Source organism: Pezoporus wallicus, unplaced genomic scaffold (assembly GCF_028554395.1).
Source record: "Pezoporus wallicus isolate ANWC-B61680 ecotype Strahan unplaced genomic scaffold, APGP_CSIRO_Pwel_v1 contig_7073, whole genome shotgun sequence".
NCBI classification, from domain to species: domain Eukaryota; kingdom Metazoa; phylum Chordata; class Aves; order Psittaciformes; family Psittacidae; genus Pezoporus; species Pezoporus wallicus.
The window spans coordinates 6,127,608-6,135,751 of record NW_026641326.1 but is presented as its reverse complement, the minus strand read 5'-3'; positions in this window follow the sequence as shown (position 1 = coordinate 6,135,751).

Sequence of the window (8,144 nt, the reverse complement as noted above, 5' to 3'; positions counted from 1 at the left end):
CCAGCAGGGCGGGGAGCAGGACCCGACCAGGGCTGCGTGGAGGGTTGAGGCTCCAGTCACAAAGCACACCGGTTGTGGGGGCTCTTCTTGGTGCATCCCCCGGTTTGTTCCTCTCTCGGGTGGGTCTGTGAGAGCTGAACACTGAAGCATGGAGCTGCAGGGCCCTGCAGGCACATTCTGGGCTTGCAGAGCACCAAGGGTTAAGAAATACTAACCGTGATGTTTCTACGTGATACATACAGAGTGTTTTTTAAAGCAAGCATGCTCTCAGAACTGCAAACATCCCTGCACATGCTCTTACCCTCACGTAACAAGATGTTCCCTAGAAGCTTTGCCAGGAATGCAGGCTTTTTCAGGTGTTTTACTGAGGACCTCACTGCTGTGCTGGTCAGGGCACTGTAACTGGTTATTATAATCCTTGGACATACTAAGCCTAGTTGTGTAAAGCCAATAGCAGGTGAAGATTAGAAATCCCCCAGCTTCAAAGAACAGCAGAACAAGAAAGCAAACCAGTGCACACATCTGCATGGGTTTAAAACAGAAGGCGACTGGGGCAATACAGATTGACAAGCCCTAAGCATCTTGATGTACATAATAAATACCTCACCTCTCCAAACATCTGCCCCCAGTGGGACATTGATGAGGATCCCAGTGTTTCTGTCATTGACAAGTTGTGTAGCCCCAGCTTTCCAGGTAGCTCAGCGGTGACTTTTGCAGTGTGAGGCCAAGGCAGGAGGGACATGAGCTGAGCCTATGAGATGCACAAGGAATGTTTTCCATTCACCTGAAGTCCAATCTTTTTCTTCGGGATTTCTTATGCTGTTGCAGAAAACTTTTCATGACTGAAATGAAAAGATATTAATGGATGTTAAAGATGGTTTTGGTTGTCAATAGGGTGGAAAACAGCTTCTGTTTTGCGCTGTGCTGCAATGGTTCTCAAAGTATTTTACAAACAGTAAGGACCTCAGCTGCTGTGTGAAGGGTGAGAGCAGGGTCACAGCTCTTTGACATGCTTTGTTAGCTCACTGTGCTTCAGTATTCTGCAGCATTTTGAGGGCACCAAGGTCAGGCTGAAGACCACCTTCCTCCGTAATGAGAACTGGAGTGCAAAGTAGTCCGGGCAAAGCTGGAAACCTTCAGCCTCCAGACACTCACCCACTCTTGGGGCACCCGTTCCATGGCAGTGGCGGCCATGCAACCTGCATAACCACAAAGGGCTTGCCCAACGCAGGCAAAAGGCTGTTCCTCGCCACCCCAGCACTGCACTGGGAGACGAAGGACCAGCACAGGCTGGTCTCTGTTTCCCCATTGCCCCTGGCTGAACCTACCTGGTCACAGAAATCCTAGCTCCAAGGGGAGCAGGGGAAGCAGGTTAAGTAGTTTTGTGGAGGTTGATTAATGAAGAGACGGGTGCCAAGCAGCTCAGACGGTGCATAAGAGCACACAATGAAGCTGTACAATCAGTACCTGGGAGTTTTGGCATTGCTTGGCATTGCTCATATTTGTAAAGAGCAGTAAATACAGCACCAGATATAAACCAGTGCCAGCAGAAGCTAACAACAGGCCTTTTCCTTTTTTTTTCTCAGAGATATGTTACAGCTTAGTTAATTTAACCCCTCACTAACAAAAATCATATAGGAACTGCTTTTAAACACAGGCAGGCCATGATGCTAATGCATGCAGCTGGCGGGTTGCCTTTGTGCTCCTTGATGAAGAGAGAGCAGCAGCATATGCAGCTGATGGATTTCAGGCAGCCAAGCGCTGCGTGCAGTGCCCTCCCGAGGCTACGTGCTGTGCCTGGGACATCTGCAAAGGGTTCTCCTCCTGCATCGCTGCCAGGGGATTCTCTAAATCACACTGCATTATTTTTCTGAGCCAATGAGTAAGAAAAAGGACACACACACACACATCATTGTACTCTTTGAACAGTGGAAAAGAGGGGCAAAGAAGCAGCCAGAATGAGATTGGTATAAAATCATTGGGACCACATGGTAGGCTGGCATCAGCTATGCTGGCCACATCAGGAGGAGTCACACCACCCTGACTGCTCTTTTTCTGCTCGGCAGCTCCTGACCTTGGGAGAGCTGTACTAATTGGTTCTTTCTGCACAAAGGAGTAAGTACTACATGCAGAGAAAAAAGCCTGTTCTTGTCCTCGGCTCCATGGGCTGCACAGCATGCTGCAGAGCGTTTGTGGAAGGTGCCTGCCATCAAATGCCACTACTCTGTGGCACTGCAATTAGAAATTACCCAGCTCCCCGGTGCCAGGAAAGGCGGCTGTGCATGTGCTTTTCCACCCCAAAACATGGCTTCCTTTTGTATCCATAAAAAGCCAACTAACATTCTCCTTCCAATTAAGCTGTGATACGAACTGCACTTTGAAAGTTCTTAATCCATTTTATGGTTTATTAACTCAGAAAATTTCATACCCATGGCTAGCCGTATCAAAGAGGATGGAATGCCTGGCACCAATTAGTTCTAATAACGAGCTAAATTGTGCACAGAGTTTTGAGTCTGTCATTAGCACGAGAAAATAGGACAGCTCCTCTCAAAATAGAATATCTTACTGGACGTTTCTTTAATTTGTCTTTGGCTACAGACTACTCCCACTGGCTGATGCAGACGAAGACACTAATTGATTTGATGAGTTACAGAAGCCTGCTGTGTGGTACTTTCCCTTGCTGCTGAGCAAGGAACCACAGCAAAATAATAATGTTAATATTGCTCTGAGATTTTGCTTTTCTGCTCATTCATGTTTTGTACTTTGAGGAGGCAAATGCACGCACCCTGTTAGTGCTGTCAGTTCGTTTAGAAGTTCATTTTCTTCCCAGAAGGTTGAGATGGCCATTTGTAAAATGCCTTAGAAACTGTGGGTGCTTTCAGGTCAGGCATCCTCCCCTGTCAAGGGGGAAAGCAGCTCTCTGAGCTTGGGAAGCTAGGGAGAATCCGTGTGTACGGCTGCCCAAGAGCTTTGCCCCACAGCACCGGCAGGTGGGGTCTGCTTCAAGCTCTGCATTTTCAAGTCCCATTTAAAATATTAGCAAAAGAAACAGAGGCAGATGACAGTGCATATGAGATACGTGTTATTCCTATGTTACAGATGCTTAAAGGAAAGGGAAGATTAGTGGTCGCCTCTCAAAAGATGGACATTAAAGTAACTGATGATTCCAAATCCACCAGACAGCCTATAACACTGTGTCTTCCTGTAGTTTTACTCAGGGCTTGGTGTTTTGCAAGACTTATGAGTACTGCCACAGTATAAGTACTCACTAAAGAACCTGAAGAAGAGAAGGAAGGATTTCACTGAGTCTTCCCCCCAGCTTTCCTGAAGAAGAAACATGTCTATTGTGCTGTTACTGCTGGAGCTAAACCAGAAGTATTCCTTTGCCGTTGAGGGAGACATGCCTTGTAAACTAAATCATAACTTATGCTCCTAGAGATGTTTGCATGCTGCTAGCATGCCTTTCAGTCCTGCCTCTTTTCTGCGGCCCAAGACAGCATAAGGTCTGGGGAGGAAAGACGCAGAAGGGGAGGGAGGTGCCAGTGAGAGAAGCACAGCTCTTCTTCCCCAGGCTGCAGGCAGAGGCATGACTCCTGCGTGAAACCTGATGTGAGCACAAGTATCTCATTTCCCAGTGTCACGGGATCATAGAAGGGGTTGGGTGTATGTCAGAGGGGTGCATGCTTGGCCCCTAGGTTTTCCAAATCTCCAAGAGGACTGCCTATACATGAGCCCAGGGGAGAATCCTCAGGCTGTTGTGCCACTGAAATGGTCTGGTGTCAGGTTTATTGGGAGGCATTACCTTTCATGCCCCAGCTTTACCTTCTAGTAGTCTAGCAGACTGGAAACGTGGCAGCAACGAGGCTGGCAAGCTGTAAGATTTTCCATCACTGACAGTGCAAATATAAATGATCACAGTCACTTTAGCATTTTGATTTTGTAGATGCTGGCAAACACTTTGCAGTGTGAGCTGCTGCATGCAAGTGATGACCTTCAGGAATGCTGGCGTCTACCCGTGGCGAAGCAGCAGGAGCATGAATCAGCAGAAGGGAGCAGGGAAAAAATGATGGTTAAAAAAGAGCCTGCTGTTAGCAGTAAGTTAAAAAAAAAGTTTCCTCCTGGTCCTCCAGTCAGATTTATTAACAGAGACCTTGGCACTTGCACAGACCCCTGCGCAAAAGCCAGGCCCACGCTTGCAGATTTATTGCACTGTCAAGGCCTTTGCCAGCTCAGTCACCACATTTCACCTTTTCTGTAATTTAGATTTTAAATCTAAAAGGAAACAAAGCCATTCTTCCAGTGTTAAGTCTAATCCCAAAGAGTCTCCAAGTGAGCCTCTCTGAAAGAAGGGCGTAGAGCCTTGAGCTTCCAGCTCTGTGGAGACACGTGTACTACCAAATGTAGAGGAACCCAGCACCGAGGCGAAGTCCATAGCAGCAACTTCTTACAGATCCTTGGGGCCAGGGTGATGAGCTTCTACTGCTGCCAGAGTCACTCACCCCACTTTGGCTATCATGAGCCCTGTGTTCCAGCCTGCTGGCCTGGCAGGGAGGAAGAACGAGCTCCAGCAGCAGTACTCAGGGTAAGGGAGCTCTGTGCCCTCACAGCCTGGCAGGAGAGGGTGCCAGGGAACTGCCTGTATGCCAAAGTGCCTTCATACATCTGTGCCTAGAAACAAAACCCCCTCCCTAGCTCCCTGCTGCTGCTTGGCATGTCTCTCACTGCTGCCTGTTTCCCCAGAGCACCTTCACCTCTGACACACTGCCTGACAGCCACTAGTATCTGCCACAGAGGATAAGAGGTGACCCATCAGGACAAGCCAGCGAGGCATTCTTTCCAGCCTCTGGTTTGAAGCATGGCTCCCTACCGTGACATGGCAATAAACCATAGACTGCAGCACCCTTCCTGATAAATTTCAGTGTATATGGTTCAGCTTTCCTTATGTATTGAAGTCTCTCCAAGGTGTTTTGCCTCTCAGTATCCATCAGCCATGGCTCCTCAGTACCACCTGGGCTACAAATCCAGCATCAAAGCACTGACTTTGTCTATGCAATTCTGCTTAGCTATGCTCACAGTTTTCTACCTGCTCTCTGAGCTTGCCACACAGTCAGGACCTGCCTGACCCATGGTGTCACCCAGCCTGGTGTCCGAAAACCCTGCACAGATCACGCCTATGGGGACACCCAAAGCCCAGCTCCTCTCCATCCATCTCCCCTTTGACTGAGCAGCCTCTGCCCCTGCCCCGCTTGCCCATTCCCATGATGGGGAGTGGGATTATGCCTGACACAAATGAGAAGGGGGGGACCGAAGCTCACTTCCTTTCTTTGCACGTTTATTTTCTCTTTTTCTCAACCCAGTTTTCTCCCTGGCCTGCGGATGCACTTCTGCTTTTACTTGGATTTTCCAGCAGAGGGGGATGCAACCTCACCAAAACTGTCGTCTTGCCTAAAGCCTTCATCCTCACTCTCACCTGCATCCTCAACCTCACCAAGGGCTGGCTCCCTGCTCAGCACGTTCCCCCCAGCCTGGCAACGCCGTCACCCACACCCCAGAGTTCCCCGGGCACATGGGCACCGTGGGGTCCAGTAAATCTCTTTTATTACATGTAATAAATCCAATGCAAGGGATTTGATCAGCCATGAACTGTTAACAAGAGACGAATTAACACAAACAGCGACACAATGTCCACGTGTCAGCCCCAGCCACCACAGTGGGAACCTCTTGGGGTTTTTTTCCCAGTGTTGTCATGGACAAGGGAGGAGGATAATCCTGGGAACTGGGTGTCACTTTGAAATGGGAGAACAGAGGAATATTTATTCCCAGCCACAGTGGCTGGTAACATACATCAAGCTAGAAGGCCAAGATGGTCTCATTTAATGATTTTTAATCAGTGAAATTCAAAGTCCTTCATACCTCATAAGGCATTGTGCAGTCGGGGAAGCTGAGGCAGAGATGGGAGAAATGATGTGCCCAAAGGTAGCAAGCAGCCAGCCAATACATATCTTAGGTGCTAGGAGCTGTAGTTTCACTTGCAAGCTGCAGACCAGATACGATGAAGTGATGCCCAAGGAGCTGTGAATGCTCAGGTATCACTGTCTGCTGCAGTCCTACAGCATCAGCGTGGAGAAGCTGCCCAGTCCTGGATGACATCTTCGCTTTAGTGGAGGAAGAAGCAACACATCTACAGGTACAAACATGCTCACATGAACCAAATCAGTTGAGCTGCACTGAGTTACACCAACCATACACTGGACTTATTGCCTCTGCACCTAGTAGAAGTCCTAAACTGAACGGAAGGAACTCTATGTATGTTGATGCTGAAACCATTTCTTGATCAGAAATGCACGCAGGGGAGTGCCTCAGGAAGCACCTAGCCTGCTCTGCAGTCTCACTTGCATTGGATTCTGCATGCTCTGGTTGTCTTTGTTGTCCTGTTGTATCCTTCGGAAGTTACATTCCTTGTTGGCAGTTCATGGAGCGCAGTTATCTCAGGAAGCCGAGCACCTCGCATGCTGTCATGTCAGAGAGCGGCACTTTAAGATTACTTTCTATCAAATGCTCATTCTTTCAGCCATCCAGATGTTTTTTCCTTGGCTAAATCATCTGAAAATAGAAATAGTCTGCAGCCATCCTAGTTCTTCCCGCTCTATATGCATGAGCAGGAAAGAAAATTTAGGATTTTACTGTAGTTCCATACACAAAAGTCTGCTGGAGAGCATCACTCTGATTAGCTCTTATCCTACAACCAAGAAAACAGCAAAGAATAAAAATAAGGGAGAGCCCAGCATGTGGCTTTTGAGCCTTGCTGCTTCAAGGCTCCTCAGAAAATCTGTCAGGCCCCTCATCAATGGCATATTTGTGCATATCCCAATAATTGGTTGGGGTTTATCCTCTTTTAATAATGAGGAAAATAAGGACAGGAGCAATGTAATGAGCTGCTCACCAGCACATCAGAAAACTTTGTCTGCATTTGACCGTAAACCAGCCCACTGCCTATCCTTGAGGCCTCCTCTTCACTCGGTCATTGCTATTGCAGCCAGGTAAACATCTCCAACAGCTCAACATGCAATACAGGGCATAGGGAAGCTGTAACAGTTTCATAACTGCAAACAATGCATCCCAGCTTGTGGAAGGCTGAGATGGAAAAATTTGATTTAGGTCTGGGAATTAAATTAGTAAAAGGGATGAAAAAGAAGAAAAATACCTCATATCCAAGCACACATCTTTGGCAGAATTCATGACTGGAAAAAAATGTTAGGATGTGAATTCTGCAGATAGCTTTGATGTGCGATGGACTGGACCGAACTCTTCATTCTGAGCTCCCTGAACTTTGAGGATTTGATGTAGATCCAGATTTAAAATTTCCATTGGGGACTTTCTCATTAAAACCAGAAGGACCTCATTTCCCTACAGAGGCTATATCAGATATTAATTTGCCCCTTCTGCCTCTGTGCACCATCCATTCCCCTCATTATCTTTCTTCAGTTTATGTGAGTCTTGACATAAGGCACCTACAAACCAAGCCGTCTTGGTTCTCCCTAGACATAGGACACTGGTTTCTCAAAAAACTAGGCTACAGAATGTAGTGTATCTGCATACAGATTCTTTTAATAAACTTAATCCCAAATAAAGCTCATCCAAAGCTGTGGGCACTCAGAAATAGTATTTAAAAACACAGGAACACAGGAGAGACAGAATGCAAACGATGCATCCCTTCTTCCCACCCCACTAGGCACCAGTCATGAGACTCACACAGCTTAAATCCCACTGTTACACTTTCCCACCAGACAAATCCTACTTTATTAAATTAAAGTGCAAGGGAATTAGCAAACCCGCCTGTTTCCTTCACACTATAGTATATATAAGCAACCTAATCCATACGCCAAAGCTCCCACCGCTCTTGAAACCCCTCAGCTGGGAATTCCCATCCGCAGCTCACAGGCTCCCATCTGTCAGCTCACAATTACCTTTCCCTTCTGGGGCACGGGAGGGAATAAAACGTGTGGGTGCCTGCCAAAATGCACCCCTGCAGCTCTCCTTCCATGGCGTCTGGGTGACCCCTGCCTGCAGGAGAAATGCAGGGCCTGGGAGCTGGGTCAAGGAGTTAGCCACCAGGCTAATTAGGGCTTGGCTTTGCTAGTTAG